Below are 21028 nucleotides of genomic sequence, written 5' to 3'. Positions count from 1 at the left end.
ACATAAAATTAGAAGCTAAGAGAGAGTGAGGTCTTCTAACGAAAAAAATTAGCCTGAAGGTAATGGGGGGGGGGGGTGTTCGGATCCCTACAACATCACTGTATTAAATGACGTATGATAAATCATTACTGATGTGTGACAAATAACAATGCAGATAACTTTAGCACTTGTTTATAAGACAATAATATATGCAATGAATATGCGAATAAAGATACTACAGGGAATACAGTAATATTTAAAAAGAAATTGATAACTGAATTGCATTTCATTTATTTTTAAAAATCGGTATGATAAAAAATTAAAAACATTACTGATGTTTCGTGACTTGGTCATTGGATTGATTCATTATACCGGTATGTCCCAATTGTATTACATGTATCATAAATTAGCGGATTGAACTGGTAATTTTACCTGTCTGTCATTTTTGTTTTCTTGAAATAACGTATAGAATATAACATCATAGATAGGGCGTTTGTCTCTGATTCATTCAACATGGTATCCGGAGGGGGGGGGGTGGTATGGTAAGGTAATATGTTGCTTTACATGTTGTCAGGATATGAATTACAGTGCCGAAATGTCTCATATACTGTAATAGGTTTTCTGAAAAGAAGTCCTAGATAAATTAGTTTCAAAAGACACAACGATTTTTTTTCACCCCGCATATAGTTTGAAATAACATCGGCATTGTCAAATGACAAAGATTCATGATATTAGCACGTGAAGTTATTTTCGTTTATTATACCTCTACTGAATTTTCCCTATACAAAATTTTAAAAGTGATTAGATCTGAACAATTCCATAGAATTCGTTGTGAATCAGCTAATCCTCGTGCGTTAGTTTTTGAGCTAATCTCTTCGTCGATAGCTAGTCATGCTAATCCTTGTGCGTTAGTTTGTTTTTTTTTAGCTAATCCCTCTGTCGAAAGCTAGGCATGCTAAGTCGCAGTTATCCATAATCCTCTAGTTTTTCAATAAATATAAATCTTATTCAGTTATGAGAATATTGATTAGTTATATAATCTGTAAATATTATTTTTTTAAAGCCCCCCCCCCCCTTATTTCAACACGCACATGTTGCAGTGTATTCAAAAAAGGGGAAGTGTAGATTTTTAAAATAAAAAGTGGAACTGAGAGAAGTTTGATAAAATTTTTCACTTTGATTATATACAACATTTTTATCGTTCAATGGTGGATTTATTTCAATCAAGTAATTTACATTAAATAATTGGATTACGTGCTATTTCCGTTTAGCCATCTTCTCAAGCCCTTAGCTAGCGAATATGGTGGTTATCTTGCTTTTTAACTTTTATAATTTTATTTTTAAATCTTGTGTTTTCGTTTTGTTCTTTTTTTTTTAACGAAAAATCTAATTTTTAGGGCCGATTTGATGCTTTGCAGGCACGTAGCAAAGGGAGGGGGGCACTTTTTTCCCAACATAACCTTTACTATTGAAAATGTTTATTGAAAGGTTGGTGCCCCCCCCCCCCACTTCTTACCATAGTAAAATGATATCAGGGAAATGTAGTATTGTTTGCAAAACAATTGGTAGTGAAAGGAAATTGACATTGAAAAAAATTTCCCCACCCCTCCCCCACGAAATAGGATTTTCGAGTTTGAGTATTTTTTTTTCTTTCTTTTTTGCGTGTCAACTTTAATTTACAGGTAAGTGGAAAAAAAATCTCTGCCCCCCCTCCCCCTCTTTCAAAGACGATGCTACGTGCGCCTGCTTTGCATCAATTTTGTTTAAAAGTCTACTATTATGGTTTATTTCCTAAATATATATTATGCTCTGTGTGCGTAAGATACATATGTAGCCTTCAATATTGTCACTGTTTTTGGTGTATTACATGTAAAAACTGTGTACATATCAAATGTTCAGAAAATGCCATAAATTAAGGAAGTGACAATTAAATGACAATATAATAAATTATGATTTAACTACAAAAATATACATTTTTAATTAAGCATTTTTTTAAGCTTGATGTTTTCGTTATTAAAAAACACATGTCTATTCTTTGTCAAAATCTCTCTTTTTTCAGTTTGTATGCCTTAGGACCATATAATAACTTATTTAAGGATATTAAAATCCGTTTCCTCCATGACCACCATAGTATATATTTTAGTACAAAAAATTCAGTTTTACTCAGATATGATAGATTAACACTTGTGTTGGTGTTCAACTTATTCTGCCCCTTATTTTCATTTAAAAGGTGTTGCATGCATGTATCCAAGGTTTTTCCACTCAATCATTATTTATAAATATATAACAATTAGTTCTCATTTCTTTGAATTACAGATAAATAAAAAAAACAATCCATTTTTCAGAAATTCTTAAAAAATTCATAGAAACATTGTCCTGAAATTTTAAAATTTTGAAGGATGGCCTATATTGTTGAATTTTATTCCATCAACGTTTATGTGTTATTTTTATACAAAACGTCAACGTCACGGTGTTGAAGCATATAACGTCAACGTAATGACGTGACAGCATTGATTAAGAAAACAATGCTAAATTGAAACGGTTGTGAAAAGAAAACCAGAAAAGATATTCTTAAAAATTAAAATGTTTTACAACATACAAATCTTCGAGAATCATTTCAGCAAGTTTCACTTGTTTTGATGACTAGGCGGATTTTTGCACTTCGTGAACTTGGCTCTTTGTGAATATACAAATTGTACAGTGTTAGTGTTAAAAGTTTAAAAAAGGCATGTTTAAATAAAAAAAGAAGAAATACATGAAATAGACAGATTGTGTAACTGTAATAACGCTACATAAAATAATATATATCTTATCAAATCTTTACAATCATTCTTTACAATTTTTGCAGTCTGACATCCAATTAACTGTAAATAATAAATTACAATAGGATCGAAAGACACTGGCATAAAGATAGCATATCATTTACAATGTTAGAGTTCTATTGTCAAAAATAAGTGTTTTTATAAGCTTATTTACTCTTTTTAATCTCATTGTGTAAGTGTAGATATATCATCAAAAAGGAATAATTGTCCGTGATTTTTTTCATATCTTCATGATCTTTGGAACCGCATATTTCATATGTATTTACAAAAAAATAATGAATACTACGACACGAGTAGATAAGGTTAATGCACTCACAACATGCACAACAGAGTATGATGTTAAATATCAACAAATTGTAAGTAATAGTGTGGCACCTAGTGCGTTTCACAGGCTTAGATTTTGGAGGTGAGAAAATGTTGAAATTCCAGTTTAATTTAGGCCAGTTTATTATGACATGGCCGCAGCTCTATCAAATACAAAGGGTTGATTACAAGTGTAACAGCAGGGATTCACAGCGGAAATGAAAATGGTTAAGTGATGAGAAGCCATTAGACTATCACAATTTTCTCTCACAACAACCTAATTCATTTATCTTGAAAACGATGGATTTGTTTTTAAGGTCTGTGTTAAAACGGCTTATTTTTCCGTTTCCCGTTTCATATCCTACATATATAAGATTTGTGTGTATGGCAGTTTTGAAATTGGCGGCATTTGCATTCTGCCCAGTGGTTCATCTACTTCAAAGTCACAGAGAACACGAAACAAGTTAGAGAAAGAAATCCAAGTTACACTGCCCCACATTTTGTGAACACAATTATTTCAGGAGTGGTTTAAGTGACGACTGGGTATAAAAGTGACTGTTTTCTGATGAATGGGGAAATAAGGAAACCAAGACCAAACATTGAACAATAAAGGTAAATTTGCAATTATATAATTATGTGTATGTTACGATAAAGTGTAATTAAGGTAGTGTCTTCAATACGTGTTTTAATGGCATATGTCCTGTCTGAACTCATCTGAATGCAAAATCGTGTTTCATGCAATAGTACATGTATGTGATCTGGATTTATATAATAAAGGCACATCATTCTCAAATAAAATCTATCTTGTCTTAGTTTGTCTAAACGTGTGTGTAGACTGAGGGTATATGTACGCGTTCTTTATATGAACGAAATTTTCATACGGAAAACCAACGGAAAAACTATTTTCGATTTTACAAAAATTGTGCAAGCAACACTACTCGACTGTGGTGCACATTATGTAATCCGGCATGCCTGAAGAAATAAATGCCCATGAGTTTTGAAAAATTGAAAGTTTGAAAACAATTATATGAGATGATTTACGAGTTTAAAAATTTTATCAATAGGTCAACTATGGATTTGTTCAAAATATGGCGGCCATATTTCTTTTGGACATGTTGGGAATGCATTCAACAAGTGTTCAATGACATCAGCCATAAGGAAGGTATAGAAGTATCGCTTCGGCAAAGAAAGTAAATGTGATAGATGTGTTTGAAATCAAACTGTTCGACAATAATCAAGAGAGGGACTTGCCTCCTTCACCCTTTTTTCTTCGCGGATATAGACTGGACAATACAGTTTTCAACGTACTTTGAGATATTATTTGTGACATCACCATGCTACTGCATGCGCACTGAACCCCCTTCCCACGCCTTGAAATCAGTCAAAAAAATGTATGTGTTTGTATAGATTATTTGTTGTTTATTTATAGATTAAATAATAATGTATTTCATCATTAGAATATTGAGATAAAAATGTCCCTTGAAAGTCTTTTTTTGAATAAGATGTAAAATGTATGTTTTTTTCCTGTAAAACTTTTTTTAGAGGAAATTAACCCTCTGCTATTCTGCTGTTTTCTATATCAAATGTTTATTTTCTATCGGCAAATAATGAATGTAAAATCTAGTATGTTAATGATGGTTGCTTTGGCTTTGAAATACTGAACGTACAATGCACCAATGTGAGTTTAGAGAGGAAATTTACTCTGTAAATTTTTGCTATTTTCAAATTGTAATTGTTGTGGTGAATACTGTATCAGTGCTATTCTTTGGGAGGAAATTTACTCCGTCAAATATTGTTATATCAAGGATAGTCGCTTTTGAATTGACTACTGTATGCTAACTGTATCAGTGTCATTTTTGAGGAAATTTACCCTGTATATTTTTGCCTTTTTTCAAACTGTAATGTGGTAGTGAACATTATATCAGTGATAGTCTTTGGGGAGGAACTTTACTCCGTAAAATCTAGCTGTATAAACGATGGTTGATTTGGCTTTTAAATACTGAATGTACAATGCACCGACGTGAATTTACAGAGGAAATTTACTCTCTGGATTTTTGTTAATAACAAACTGTAATATAAGTAGTGAACACTCAATCAGTGAAATTCTTGAGGGGAAATTTACTCCGTAAAGTCTTGTTATATAAAGGATAGTCGCATCTGAATTGACTACTGTATGTTTACTGTATGAATGTCATTTGATAGGAAATTTTCTCTCTAGATTATTGCTATTTCAAATTTTAATGTAGTTGTGTACACTATATCAGTTATATTCTTTCAAAGGAGGTTTACTCCGTAAAATCTATCTACGTAAACGATGGTTTCTTTGACTTTGAAATACTGAATGTACAACGTACCGACGTGAATTTAGAGAGGAAATTTACTCTGTAGATTTTTGTTATAAACAAACTATAATGATAGTAGTGAAAACTGTATCAGTGATATTCTTTGGGAGGAAATTTACTCCGTAACATCTAGCTTTGTTCACGATAGTTGATTTGGCATTGAAATACTGAATGTACAATACACCGACGTGAATTTAGAGAGGAAATTTACTCTCTAGATTTTCGTAAATAACAAACTGTAATGTAAGTAGTAAACACTGTATCAGTGAAATTCTTTGGGAGGAAATTTACTCCGTGAAGTCTTGTTTTATAAATGATTGTCGCTTTTGAATTGACTACTGTATGTTTACTGTATGAATGTCTTTTTGAGAGGAAGTTTCCTCTCTAGATTTTGCTATTTCAAATTGTAATGTAGTTGTGTACACCATATCAGTGATAGTCTTTGGGAGGAAATTTACTCCATAAAATATAGCTGTGTAAACGATGGTTGATTTGAAATACTGAATGTACAATGCAGCGACGTGCATTTTGAGAGGAAATTTACTCCGTAGACTTTTTTTTCTATTTTGAAATGTAGTGGTGAACAATGTATCAGTGATATTATTTGGGAGGAAATTTATTCCGTAAAGTGTAGCTATGTAAACGATGGTTTCTTTGGCTTTGAAATACTGAATGTACAATGCACCAACATGTGAATTTCGAGAGGAAATTTACTCTGTAGATTTTTGTTAGTACTAATTTGTAATGTTAGTAGATAAAACTGTATCAGTGATATTCTTTGGGAGGAAATTTACTCCCTAAAATCTAGCATGTAAACGATGATTGCTTTGGCTTTGAGATACTGAATGTACAGTACAGCAATGTGAATTTAGAGAGGAAATTTACTCTCTAGATTTTGTTTATATCAAACTGTAATGAAAGTAGTGAACACTGTATCAGTGAAAAGCTTTGGGAGGAAATTTATCCGTAAAATCTAGCAATGTAAACTATGGTTGATTTGGCATTGAAATACTGAATGTACAATGCACCAATGTGCATTTAGAGAGGAAATTTACTCTCTAGATTTTTGCTATTTTCAAATTGTAATTGTTGTAGTGAATACTTTATCAGTGATATTCTTTGGGAGGAAATTTACTCCGTTAAATTTTGTTTAATCATGGATAGTCGCTTTTGAATTGACTACTAAATGTTAACTGTATCAGAGTCATTTTTGAGAGAAAATTTACCCTGTAGATGTTTGTCTTTTTCAAATTGTAATGTGGTAGTGAAAACTGTTACAGTGATAGTTTTTGGGAGGAAATTTACTCCATAAAACTAGCTATGTAAACGATGACTTGCGTTCTTTGAACTTTTAGTATTTGCACCAATAAATATCTTGTAAACTGTGTTATTTGTTGAGTTTTGTCTATACCTAAGGTGAAAATGCTTAAAACAGAAAAAAAGATTTTCTGTTTTGATTTTGGAATGCGTTATATGTGCATTTTCTAAAACACAGGAACACCAAAATCTAAAATGTTTTGATTCAATGCTATATTAACTTTAAAAAAGATACTTCAAATGTGCGATTGAAATTACTTTGTCACTTTTTCCTCGCAATGTATTTTTGCGTTATTTAATTTTGCAACGTCATATTAACGAAATAAGCAAGTATGAAAAAGAATGTAAATATAAGCATTGATTTCATATTTTTTGATGTCTTAAGTAGTTCCTGTATTCATGTATTTATAGGTCCAAAGACATCCAAAATATGAATTCAATGCTTAAATATATAATCGGAAAAAAGTTGACGTCGTTACAGCCATTTAAGCATTTTTTTTTCTTATAATTGTCGTAAAATCACCTTTTCAGATAGTAGGTCGACAGATAATGTATAATTTGTGTTAAATTCAAAATATTTGGTAAAAGTCTACTCTTGCATAAATGACTGCATAAAATAGAGCTATATTTATTATTCAGTAATAATGCGTTAATTCTATGAAGTTTTTTTCTGCTCCTGGGCATTAAGTAAACTAACCAAGATAAGATGAAAATGACTGCCATTGTCAAAATTTTGAATTTTATGGGCACAAGGTCAGGAATCAATTGCTAGGGCGGGGCTATATGTACATGATATAGTGAAAGTGAATTTTTCTTTGAAATTCTTTTTCTCTGTTCATGGGTATTAAATAAACTAATGCATAGCTAAGTTGAAAATGATTGCCTCTTCCAAAATTATGAATTTTATGGCCCCAGGGTCATGGGTTCTAGTGCTAAAGTGGGGCCATATACTTAGTCTAGTAGATTATATAGTGAAGATGAATTATTTCTTTAAAAAACTTCTTGCCTGTTCCTGAATTTGAATTAAACTGACCAGGTACATAGTTTTGTTGAACAAGCTGTCTCTTCCAAAATTATGAATTTCATGGCCCAGGGTTGGAGGTTCTGGTGTAAAGGTGGGACTGTACTGATTATACATGTTAAGTAAAAATGCAAAAATTCTTTAAAGAACTTCTTTTCTGCACCTGATATTTAAACCAATGAACTATGTACAATGTTTTGAGGAGGAAGGATGCCTTTTTAGCTCAGCTGAGGCTCACGTGAACTTTTCTGATCATATTTTGTCCGTCGTCCGTCCATCCGTCTGGCTGTCTAGCTGTCTGTCTGACTGTAAACTTTTCACATTTTCGACTTCTTCTTTAGAACCATTCGGCCAATTTTAACCAAACTTGGTACAACTTAAGCATTCTTGGGTGCAGGGGATTTGTAAAAATGAAGGGCCGGGTTCTCTCGTAAAGAGAAATTATAAAGAAAAGACATCCCAATAGAAATTTGAATTGTCCAAATTAAGACCCCTGTGGTACGCTGGGTGAAAATAGGTATTACAGGGGGGTCTGGTTAAGAACGCATGGTCAAAGCTTCTCAAGTGAGCGATGTGGTCCTTGGGCCTCTTTTTGACATTTGTGAATTTCAGGGCACCTGAGTCAGGGCTTTTTATGTTGGATTGGGCTCTATATAGTGAATTCTTTCAAAATACTTTCCTTTGCTCCTGGATATTTTGCCACTGATCTTAGTACAAATCTATGTCTAAGAAAGCTGCCTCTTCCAAAATGGTTAATTTCCATCCCCCCCGGTATAGAGGTAATTGGTGTGGGTGGGTACATAGTTTAAAAACGATTTAATGCTTTGAAATATGCATTTTGGTATTAATTAATAACATTATGAAATAAAATTTATAAAATTTCAAAAATTTCAAAGATATGGCCCCAAGGTCAGTGGTTCCTGCGCGATAGGTGCACAACTTAGTAAGTGAAAATTTTAAATTTGTTACCTGATCCTCTAGGTATTAAGTAACCAAGGGAAGCATGCTAAGTGCATAGTTATAATAAGCAAAGGTGCCTCTTCAAAATTTTGAATTTAATGGCCTCTGGTTTAAAACACAAATCAAATTCATGCAATTGTTGGACAATTCTTACATGATACTCAGGTGAACTATTAAGCCCATGTGCCTCTTGTTAAAATACCAAGATGCAGGGAAGAAGATTTTGAAAGAAACAATGCTTTTCACAATATAATCAATAGAGCTCCGCCCTCACAACAAAACCCCTAACACTGGCGCCATAAATTTCACAATTTTGGAAGAGGAATGTTTGCTCATCATAACCATGCACTTAGATAATTCACTTGATAACTAGGAGCAGAAAAGAAAATTTTTAAAGAATTCATGTATTTTCACTATATAATCAATAGTGCCCCGCCTTAACATCAGAACCCCTGACCCTGGGGCCATACATTTTAAAATCATGGCTGAGGCACTCTTGCTCATCATAACTATGCATTTAATTAGTTTATTTAATACATAGGAACAGAGAAGAAGATTATCAAAGAATGCATGTATTTTCACTATGTAATCAATACAGCCCCACCCTAACACCAGAAACCCTGACCCCGGGGCCATAAAATTCACAATTTTGGTAGAGCCACTCTTTCTAATCATAACTATGCACTTACTTAATTTAATACATATACCTAGGAGCAGAGAAGAAGATTTTCAAAGAATTCATGTTTTTTCACTATATAATCAATAGAGCCCTGCCATTTCACCTCAACCCCTGACCCTGGGGCTAAAAAAATCACAATTTTGGTAGAGGCACTCTAGATCTTGTTAATCATAACTATGCACTTAATTGGTTTATTTAATACCCAGGAGCAGCGAAGAAGATTTTCAAAGAAATGATACATTTTCACTATATACTTATTTAGCCCTGCCCTAGCACTAGAACCCCTGACCCCAGGACCATGAATTCCACAATTTTGGTAGGGGACTGAATGCTGATTACAATCATTTAAACAGTATGACTGCTTGATGTCCAGGAGTAAAGAAGAAGATTTTTAAAATTGCCTTAATTTTAGTGATTTTGGACCAACCGTACAGACCCCAGGGGGCAGGGATAAAGAAATTCACATTTTTTTTCCTTCACCCATAGATGCTTTATGTAAAATTTGGTTGAAATTTCTTCAGTGGTTGCAGAGAAGAAGCTGAAAATGTTCAAATGTTAACGCACGAAGCACAACGCCCGACGCACGACGACGGACGAAAACGGATAGCAATAGGTCACTTGAGTTTACTCAGGTGACCTAAAAAGATAACAAGAAAACATGAAATGGGCAAGATATGAAAAAAAAGAAATTGACACCTTGTCAGAATGAAGTAAATATATACATGTTAAAGTCGAGCATTAAAAGATTTAGGGACAGTATGAAAACCATCTATCCTTCTGTGTTGAATAATCCAGAAGTGAAAAAAAAAGTAGATTAAATAATCAGTACGTACTGGTCCCTGCCGACAAAGCAGATAACAACATTGTCTTCGTTTGTAAGGCTCATTATATAAATTGTATTTAAAAAGAACTTGGATTTAATTCTAAGTGACAATCCTACTTACACTCATACTTCCCTTTCTAAGGAAGAAATTCAAATGTCAGTTTTAAATATTTTTAATATTCCAAGGAGCCAAAAGGAATTTGAACTACCCTATATATTCTATTAGGAAACTTCATAAAAATCCTTACAAACAAAGATGCACTTCTTTTTCATATCTGGCCTTTTGCCTGGCAAAATCTCCCAAGTTATGACAGATTGTAAAAAAAAAAATATATCAATCCAGATACCCCTAAAAGCTTTTATTGCATTATAGGTTTGAATAAAAATTGTACAAAATTACCAATTAAATATCTTTATAAAGGAATGCTTAAAATGGAAATATATAAACAACAAAAGGCCCAAGGGTCATATCGCTCACCTAAGCAAATAGGCCAGTTCGAAACACATATCAGGTCAGTATTGAAAAGTTTACTTGTTGGGGGAAGGGGTGTGAGAATTTTTATTACTTGAGAAATTTTGGCTATATCAATAAAGCATGCTTCCGCATGACTTTCATCTCTCCTGGTCCAATGGTTCTGGAGAAGAATTAAAAAAGATATCCCATATATTTCTATGTTAACCTTTGATCAGCCATTGTTGCAACACCCTACCCTTGGGATTCATGATTTGAACAAACTAGATTTTACACATGCTGAGGATGCTTCAAAATGGGTAACGTTTCATCTTTCCTCGTTCAATGGGTCTGGTGAGGAAGATAAAAAAAAACTATATATTTCTATGTAAAACATTTGATCTGCCAATGTGGCCCCGTCCACACCTGGGGGTCATGATTTGAACAAACTTGAATCTACACTACCTGAGGAAGCTTCCATATGAGTTTCATTTTTCATGGCCCAGTGGTCCTGGAGAAGAAGATTTTTCCAAATTTGCCCAGTATATTTTTATGTAAATCTTCGATATGTCATTGCCGCCCCGCCCTACACACAATTTGAATTTACACTGCCTGAAGATGCTTCTAAGTGAGTTTATCTGTCTTGGCCCAATGGTTTAAGGGAAAGAGATTTTTTAAAAGATGCCATATTTTTTTTTATTAAATCACAATTATTTCCCCTTTCAACAGGGTTTGGTCCTTCATTTGAAAAAAAAGCAAATCCCCTTCACACAAGGATACTTTATTTGTGGCAAGTTTGGTTGAAATTAGCCAAGTGGTTCTTGAGAAGAAGATGAAAATGTAAAAAGTTTACGACGCAACAACGACAAAAACAACAGACAACGGACAAATTTTATCAAAAAAGCTTACTTGAGCCTTTGGCTCAGGTGCATTATGATTACATGTATATACAAAATAAATGTCCATCGTAATTTTCTATTGTCTTGAGATATTGATTTACACGTAAAGTTGAGTGCTTTGCGGAAAATGCGCATGTCTCTGTCATATTGTTGAATTTGAGAACACGGAAAATCGCACTTGTAATAGTTTCTGATAGAAGATAGGATACATATTTAAAGCACACATTGTTTTTCTCACGTGCATCCATATTTTTCACGCATGATCTAGAATAAATGTTCCATCACTCATTAAGTAAACTCGTTAACTTTGTTTTCACGCACGGTCTAGAATATAATGTTGCATCACTGGTCAAGAAGTGCTCATCCATTTTTTATCACGCATGGCTTAGGATAAATTTTTGTATCATTGATCCATTATTACTCATCCATATGTTTTTCACGCATGGTCTAGGATAAAATTTTGCATACCCAGTGGTGCTCAGAGGTACATCTTTAAATAAAAGGATATTTTGATCGAATTGTTAAACAAAATTTAATTTTGAAATTAAGAAATTGAACCTTTTAAACAAAGAAGACATAATAGCATTTAAAAACGTCAAGAACAAACCTTATACAGAAGTACATGTAGATTAAATCTCCAGTCAGGAAACTTGAGACGTGTCTTTGGGCTGCTAAAGTACAACTCTATATGTCTGGTAGATGTACCCCAATCTTAATAATAATAATAATAATGATAAATTCTTTTATTTAGACAGGATAGCACAATTAGTACATATGACTAGTTTACCTTGTGGTCCTGTATAAAACATATTTACAGACAGAATCTTAAACGGCTGAATTTCATCACAGCTGAAAGTAAATATGATGCCTGATATCTATACGAGGGGTTATCAAAAAGTTCGTGGACTAGCGCCATAAAATTAAAACCGCTTTAGTTACATCAGTGAATTTTGAAATATCTATTCAGCATCATCTTTTCTATCTAAAGAATAAACCATGAATCGTAAATTTTAATTTTCAATAAATTAGTATTGTTTTTGTAAGCAATAGTATGTCCAGTCGGCGCAACCTCGAAAACGACGTTTGCGACCCATGTGTGACTGAGAAAAAACTCTTTTGACATGAACATTTGACATCCAAAAATCCCATTAATTCAGGTGTGTGTCGGGACATAATTGTTCCATAAAATATGAAATTAACACTTCATTCTGGAATTTCTATGAAATTATATCGTAAATTTTACATGGATTATCCAACTAAATGAGGCCTTGAAAATGACGTCAAAAGGAATGGGGGGGGGGTCTTTTTTCAACATTCTATCACGTTTTGCCCTTGAAAAAACTTATATAGACCTAAGAAATGTTTAAACTGGCTACAGAGAAATAATATGCATCCAGAATACTTGTCTTTTAATGTCAAAATAGATTCAGAGAGAAAAGGGATATACAGTTAATGTTGATTTGTAGTCAAAGTGTGAAAACTCGAATCGCGTAAAAAATGACGTTGATCATATGTTGTAGGTATTGAACTCCCATAAGCAAAGTATACTGGCACAATCAAGCGAGGATGTCTCCCAATGTATAAATCCATTTGGAATATTATATTCATTGAAAGCTGCTGTTCATGACATTGTAAAGTCATATAAACCAAGCGGGATTAAGTCCTTACTCAGCTCCAGGGAATCTCATCCAAAAAAGTACATGAGGTAGAAGAAGAGGACTTTGAAAAAACAATAATGTTGTCAGACGTCATGAAAATAAACGACGGCAGCGCCGGGTGATCATATAATGTCGTTTTTATTTTATAATAATTTGGCAAATAATAAACGTATCAAGCTAAACTTTTCAACATGTCCTTATTTTTTGTTGTTTTATGTTCCATATAAATTTTGAAAGCACAGACTGCATAGTTCTAATTTTATAGCCTTAGTCCACGAACTTTTTGATAACCCCTCGTACATGTATTTCTAGATAACGTTTAGGATTTTATACAATATGAAATTTTAGCGAAGAAGAGAGGCAACGGCCCTTGGCGAAAATAAATATATCTGAAACTCCTCGGAAATTCAACCAATTAAACACTAGTGGAAACGGGACAATAAAGGTTTATAAAGTACCTGACATGTTTCTATGCCCTGGTCTTTGGTAGATTTAAGCAAACAAACAAGTCTGTCCCTCACCAATTTCCCAAGTTTAAGCATAATCTGTTTTTAAAAAGCTAAAGCTGGGCATAATTTGGTAAGAAGAATTTAATTATTTTTCCTTGTTTCATGATGTCAGATATTGACCATTTCGTAACATTTGTACATGTATTTCTAAATGGCGTTCAGGATTCTAAACAATATAAAATTTCAAAAGAAAAGGCAACGACCCTTGGTAAAATTAGATGTATTTGAAACAACTCCTCATGAATTTAACCAAATAAATTAGAGTAAAACTGGTATGAGAAAAAGGTTTATAAAATACCTGATGTGTTTCTATGTCCTGTTCATTGGTAGAATACGGCAAATGAACAAGTGTATCCCTCACCAATTTCCTAGATTAAAGCATAAGTTTATTCTTTTAAAAGCTGAGACCGGACATATTTTGGTAAAAAGAATTAAAGTATTTTCGTTTGTTTCATGATGTCATTAGATATTGACCATTTCCTGACATTTATACACATATTTCCAGATGGCATTCAGGATTCTATACAATATGTAATTTCAACAGAGAAAAGTGACAAATATCCTAGGCAAAAATAGATATATTTGAAACAAATCCTCGTAAATTTAATAAATTAAACATTAGTTAAAATGGTAAAAAGAGGTTTATAAAATACCTAATAGGTTTCAATGTTCTGGTCCTTGGTAGAATAAAGCAAACGTACAAGTCTGTCCCTCACCATTTCCCTAGATGAAAGGAAGAAGAAAATCTGTAAGCAACTTTCATTTACTAGATCTTAACCTAAGAGTATTTTTGAATGGAAAAGGGTTTTTAGTTTCTATTATTTTTTAATCGAATTTCAATTCCATTTTGCATCATATTCATTTTTCTATTTATTTTGAATATAAAATTTTGATATAATGGATGACCCATTTATTTGATATATATTTCAAGAAAAGTAAGCCTTAGACACTATACTCACTCCACTTAAATTTTACTTTGCTCTTCATTACTTTTTCTCAAAGAAATCCTTTAAAAAAGTTTATGTTGTCAGATTACACCTTAATCTTTTATTTGATACCTAAAATATAAACGCTAGACTGTTCAAATACCCTGTGAATGCCATCTTTCTGATCAATCGTTGTGCATACATTTTGAATAGTGATTGTGTAGTTCCGCGGGATATTACATAGATAAAGAACGGAAACAATTTAACACAACAAAGTTCTTTGATTTTGTCACTTATTTCATTGTTTTCAAAAGGCGTCGAAACAATGGTGACGTTGATCTGAGTGTTTTTTTTTTTATGGGATGATAAACAACATACAATAAAATACAAATTGTATACATACCTCACGAGAATCGAAATGGCTGAATAAATCGAAATAATAAATGTAGAAAAGCACCGATCATATGATCATGATGTCTAAAATACAAGTTTATTAAAGATAATGAAAAGATGATTCTGCAGTTTTAAATGATCCCGTTTGCAACAGCTACAAAAACGTCTTTCAAAATTAAAATCAACATTTTAAAGATACATTGTATCATAATATTGACATTAAAACAATACTTACATCGCAAGGAATCTTCGATTGAAAAAAAAATCCTATCAATAAACACATGATTGCCATTGACAAAGAATCGAGAGAAGGATATGGAAATAACGAACAGCATTCAATCTCAACGTCCATTAAACAAATATATAAAATAAGAGCAGAGTAAACACGGATCTCCGAAACATCAGAGGTGGGATCAGGTGCCATGGAGGAGTGAGCATCCCCTGACGACCGGTCACACCTGCCTTGTGCTCATTGTCATGATCGGGAAATAACGGAAAAATTCGTCGTCAATTCAGTGTATAAATAATGAACTAACAATTAGTATGAAAAACGTCAGTCAGCATTTGACTCAATGATAAATTGTATTTGCTGACAAGGTCATTGTATAGACCATAGAATTTACGAAATGATGACTTTAAACGAGACTGTTGATATTCTTGTTTCATCAACTTGCTTGTCAATAATTTACCTCGTTTAAGAAATTGTTCATACGTAGAGCATGCTCTTGCGTATCGAATCAACTGAGATATAAATACTCCGTATGCAGGTGATGAAGGTATATTGCTGCATAAGTAAGGGAAGTTGACGATAGAAAAGTTAAAGTCATCACGTTTATCATATAGCTTGGTTGTTAGATTACCATTAGTGTCTTTTTCAAGTAAAATATCCAAGTATGAAGCAGAAGTGTCGGACTCTGTGGTATCTTTTATCTCAAGCTCACCAGGATAAATCGTGTCAACGTAGGAATGGAAATTATCATTATTAATTGACAATACGTCGTTTTCTTCTTTTCACGCAAAAGATTTTGCATAAATTCTGCTTCATATGAATATAAAAATAAGTCTGCTAATAACGGAGCGCAATTTGTACCCATGGGAATTCCAATAGATTGTTGGAATACCTGGTCTCCAAAAACCACATATATATTGTCAATTAGAAACTCAAGCATCTTCTTGATGTCAACTTCAGAGTACTTATGTGTGCAATCAGAATCTGTTTTAACAAAATAATTCTTCAAATGACCAATGACGAGGTAAGTAAACTTACGAGTTCCATTTTTGTTGAAGAAGCAGCTGTCAATGATATTAAAAAGCCTGGATTTTAATTTGTCGTGGGGAATTGTTGTGTCTAAAGTTTTGAAAAGTCGTACGTTTTTATGCTGTTGATTTTTGTAAGGTCTTATGATTTCAAATTGTCCAAAAGTTCTTTAGAATTTTTAAGTATCCACATCTGATTTACACCACTTCTTGAATATATAGTTGTACAGTACTCTTGAAGTTTTTCCTTCACTACTGTCAATATTTTAGTGAGAAGTAACGAAAGAGGCTTGGTTGAACATTTACTGGAACCTGCAATGTATCTTTGTCTGTAAGGATTCTTATGAAGTTTCGGAATCCAATATATATAAGGTAGTTCAAATTCATTTTGCTCTGGGAATATTAAAAGTATTCAAAACTGACAGGTGATTTTGAAGAATTTCTTCCTTAGAAAGAGAAGAATATGTATAAGTAGGATTACCAATTGTAGAATTAAATCCAAGTTCTTCTCAAATGCAATTTATATAATGAGCCTTACAAACGAAGACAATGCTGTTACCTGCTTTGTCGGCAGGAACCAGTACGTATTGATCGTGTAATCTATCTAATTCTTTTTTCACTTCTGGTTTAATGAACACAGAAGGATATGGTTTTCATTTTGCCCCTCAATCTTTTAATACGTGACTTTGATATGGATCTGATACATTTAATCCATTCTGACAAGGTGTCAATGTCTTCTTTTTCATATCTGGCCCATCGTCTGGCGTAATTTTCAACAGAATCCATAATATTTATGAAATTCCGACGCCAGTTGAAGGATCGGGGTTCCCTATATTTAGGACCTTTTAAAATAAGTGATCTAAGGTCCTCATTACGAACTATTTTTACGTCACCAGTAATAACGTGTCCAGCAGGACTATAGTTATAGGGCGAAGAAGAACATGAACACGAAGGGGAATTATTTTTCAGATAGTCGATATCCAGGCCATGTAAAGTTTTTTTGTAATTGAAAAGTTTGGAAGCAATGGTCGATGTGTATTTGTAGGAAATACAAGGTGTAGTCTTTAACTTGAAATATGGTGGAATACAAGACTGGACCCTTTTGTGACAAAGAATATTACATATATTAACCGCGTCAATTCCTTTATTGGCATATTGAACTTTAAGGAAAAGACGGATTGTTTTAGCTGCATTTTCTTCCGTGAAACGTGCGGGTTTAAAAAGCCTATGATGTGCAAGATCCATAATCACAGAACCGAGCCTATATTCAGGTGTCGAGGAATCTAAATTTGGATGTTCCTTGGTCTTTTCAAGAAGACTATTTAAAAATTTCAAAGGGACAAAGTAAAGTTTGGTTCGGAATATGATGTAGACCTAACTGTTGATTAACATAAGGTAGTAATGAATCAAAAGAGACGTCATGTATTGCAGGTTTATTGTACGAACGATGTCCATGACTACGCTTACGTCTCTGAGTATTGTTAAAAAGTCCCATCACATTTACATTATTACACTGCGGGCTTGTCAAGATTTCCAACACTATCGACATTGTCATTACATCCATAGGGAAAGGCTGTCCCTAGCTTCCTAATAAATAAAGTTTGTATAACAAAACTTTTTTTTTTAATTTTGCCTCATACATTATATATCAGATAAGTTAGTGTAAAATTAAAAAAAAAAACAAACAAAACAAAATATGTTACTTTTCAAAAGTTGCGTTTGTTGAATTTGATAAAACTGCTACTAAACTTAAAAACAAATCATTTAAATGTCATTTAAATGTCATTTAAATCATTTAAATGCTTAAACCGATAAATGAATGCAATGTTCATTGAGTCATGTCTATTTCATTGAAAAATGAGAACAGTGCTCTATGTTTTTTGAATAATTAAATTTCATTTCTCTTCTTTGCGTGTCATGCTTGAAATAATAAGGAACTCAATTTATAAAGAACGTCAGATGTAATAGTGCATGCGATACAAAAATGAAATTAATTCCAATTTCTGTAACTAACTCGGTCTTGAAATATGAATGAACACATTCTAACAATGCTATTCAATATATCAAATTCTTACCTGTTTAAATTCTTCATTTATCACAAATGTCTTAACCTTATAATAAAATATTATACATAATATACTGATTATTACACTTGTTGATAATTCACCTTGGGTTTTGTTAATTTTATTTCATATGTTTTAATCAGAACATAACTGACATATTTTTTTAAATAAAAATTTGTAAAAATTATATATACTACCTTCAGGGTAGCCAAACTCCATGAGGTGAATCTTTTCTAGTAGTTTCTTCTTAACAGAGAGAGGTAAAGTATATATCAAGGAATTAGAGCGACTAATTTGACCAATTATAGTAAGATAACACGATGATTGTTTTCCATTTTCGAATTGTAAATGGAATTTTTTGTTCTTCAATCTATCAGCTTATATTGTTTAAATTGTGCTTTAATTTATCAAAAAAAAAAAAAAAAAAAAGCAGATGTACCCGTTCCCACCAAATGTTTTATGTAATTCATTGACAAAGGGCTTTTCCCCTCTCTTTCTCTCTCTCTCTTGAAATACCTTTCGTTATTTCCATTTCATTTTTTTCCTATCTGTTGCTGCGGATGAAAATGTTTCCATTTAACCAATCAGACTAAAGCATTGTTCATAGGCAAAAATCACCGTTAAGTTATTTATTTCCACTGGGTTAAAATCCGCGAATGAGCGTTTTTCCTGTACTATACACAAATTTGCGCATTATTTCTACTGGGTTAAAATCAGTGGACATTAACATTTTTTTTCTTTATGATACACAATGTTGCTCATTTTCATGTAGCACACAATGTTCATAATCATGCAAAAAAAAAATAAAGTCAGACATACACTTACATTAATTTTATAACCATAAAATGTCATCATAAGCAAAACGGTCACCACCATATATTATGTTTCACTTAATTTCAAATGACAATCAACAATATGATGCAGCCAAAATAAGGACAGAAATTCGTCTGTTTCGAATTGGATCAGACTCCATATCAAATAGATCGGACAGGTGTAATTATTATATTTCATTTCATTTGAATTCCCGTTTAAACATAAAGGAAATCTAAATAAATTGCTGAAAAAAAAATAAACATAAATTAAAGAAAAAGGAACTCTTTTTAAAACGCACCTGCTTATGTCTAGCTACAACTTTATTTTAATCAAATAAATTTTATATATATTTTTTTTCTTTTTTTACCCTTTGACTTACGATTTACTTGCATAGTGACCATATACCTGAAATCCAACTTGTTTAAAAAATAGAATTTTAAGCGTCACATTATGTTTATTGCAAACCAAATCATTTTATTTGTTTACAATAATTTATTACCGTAATAAGGTATATTAACGTACGATGTTATTTATAAAAAAAAAACAAGATTAGTTGTTTTGTGTATGTTACAAGATTGATTCCAGATCTGAATAAACGAAGCAAACACTTGGTTGTTAAAATTAAAAAAAAAGTATGTTATACTTGTCATATTCACTTCTCGATGAAAAAAAAAAAATATATATATATATATATATATATACCGTAAATCTGGAAATTTTATGGAGATAATTTTTTAGCAAATTTGCGCGTGCATTGCATTCGCAAAAATATTTTTCTCAAAAAATAAATCAACATGTTAGAATTTTTTTCTGGAACTCATGTCTTTTTTTTAACTCCGTGAAAAGGCGTCGAAAAGCACTGGTCATTTTTAAAAAAAACCTGTTTACACTAGTCTGCTATATAATTGCCCTCATTATATGCAATATCGTCCGATGATTTGACCAGCACTGAGGCGGTATGCCCCCTTTTATTAATTATTTTCATCAATTAATTTGCCAATAAAGAGAGAACTGTCATTTTATCTAACCGTGTATCAACACGAGCGATAACTCAAACTCAGTGCATTTACTAGAAAGTTCCAAATGTACACGCGGCGTGTAAAATTTAGGTGAGAAAAAAAAAAAGTTGAGACATAAGTTATATTTTTATCTACATTTGGATTATACTTTAGGTTAAGAGGCATACACAGCCTCTAAAATGTTTGTTATAATTGATTTAAAATTATTTTCAGTGCAAATCCTTTTGGATTTTTATCAAAATTGTTTCAGAGCGATTTTGCAATTTCTTGCCAGTTGCGAGTATATTGGTGGTATTCTAACTGGAATCATTTGAAACATAACCCATATAAAATCTTCAAATGATTTTTATTTTTAGCACCATTACAATTCGCAAAAAATTGAAGCGTAAAAATTAATCAACAGCTTTTTGACCCGAATTAAAAATAAATCGACGTAAAAATTTCCAAGATTTACGGTATATATATATATATATATATATATATATATATATATATATATATATATATATATATATATATATATATATATATATATATATATATATATATATATATATATATATATATATATACATATATATAATAAAAACAGTAACTTCATCAGAAGAGTTGTATCTCGTCATTTGGCAGGCGCGGATCATCAGAGCAAACGAATTGCCGATTTTAATTAGATGATATGCGCCTGTCAAGAAGACGTGATACGGCTCTTTTGATAAAGTTACGTTATAATCATAATTTATTACATTTCAATCTAACCAGCTAAAAATACCAAATTAAACCAAAGAAATCAATTG

The 21028-nt window shown here is 32.2% G+C and overlaps 1 long non-coding RNA gene across 2 annotated transcripts; it reads right to left on the bottom strand.

The window, feature by feature from the left end:
* Nucleotides 1-11897: 11897 nt before the first annotated feature.
* On the bottom strand, nt 11898-14883 carry LOC134266400 (uncharacterized). 2 transcript variants are annotated; one of them, XR_009991968.1, is made up of 5 exons: nt 14723-14883; nt 14417-14486; nt 13688-14131; nt 12204-12307; nt 11898-12086 (listed from the first exon to the last, which is right to left on the bottom strand). It is a non-coding gene; the product is annotated as an uncharacterized LOC134266400 (long non-coding RNA). The 2 variants fall into 2 exon arrangements; XR_009991967.1 differs by lacking the exon at nt 14723-14883 and having other exon boundaries at nt 14417-14631.
* Between the last annotated feature and the right edge of the window lie 6145 nt (nt 14884-21028).

This window comes from Saccostrea cucullata, unplaced genomic scaffold (assembly GCF_032062105.1).
Source record: "Saccostrea cucullata isolate Sc308-1 unplaced genomic scaffold, CSIRO_AGI_Scuc_v1 ctg10229, whole genome shotgun sequence".
In the NCBI taxonomy this organism is placed as follows: Eukaryota; Metazoa; Mollusca; class Bivalvia; order Ostreida; family Ostreidae; genus Saccostrea; species Saccostrea cuccullata.
Note: the sequence above shows the minus strand (reverse complement) of the source record. Positions and strands in the feature narration are given on the sequence as shown.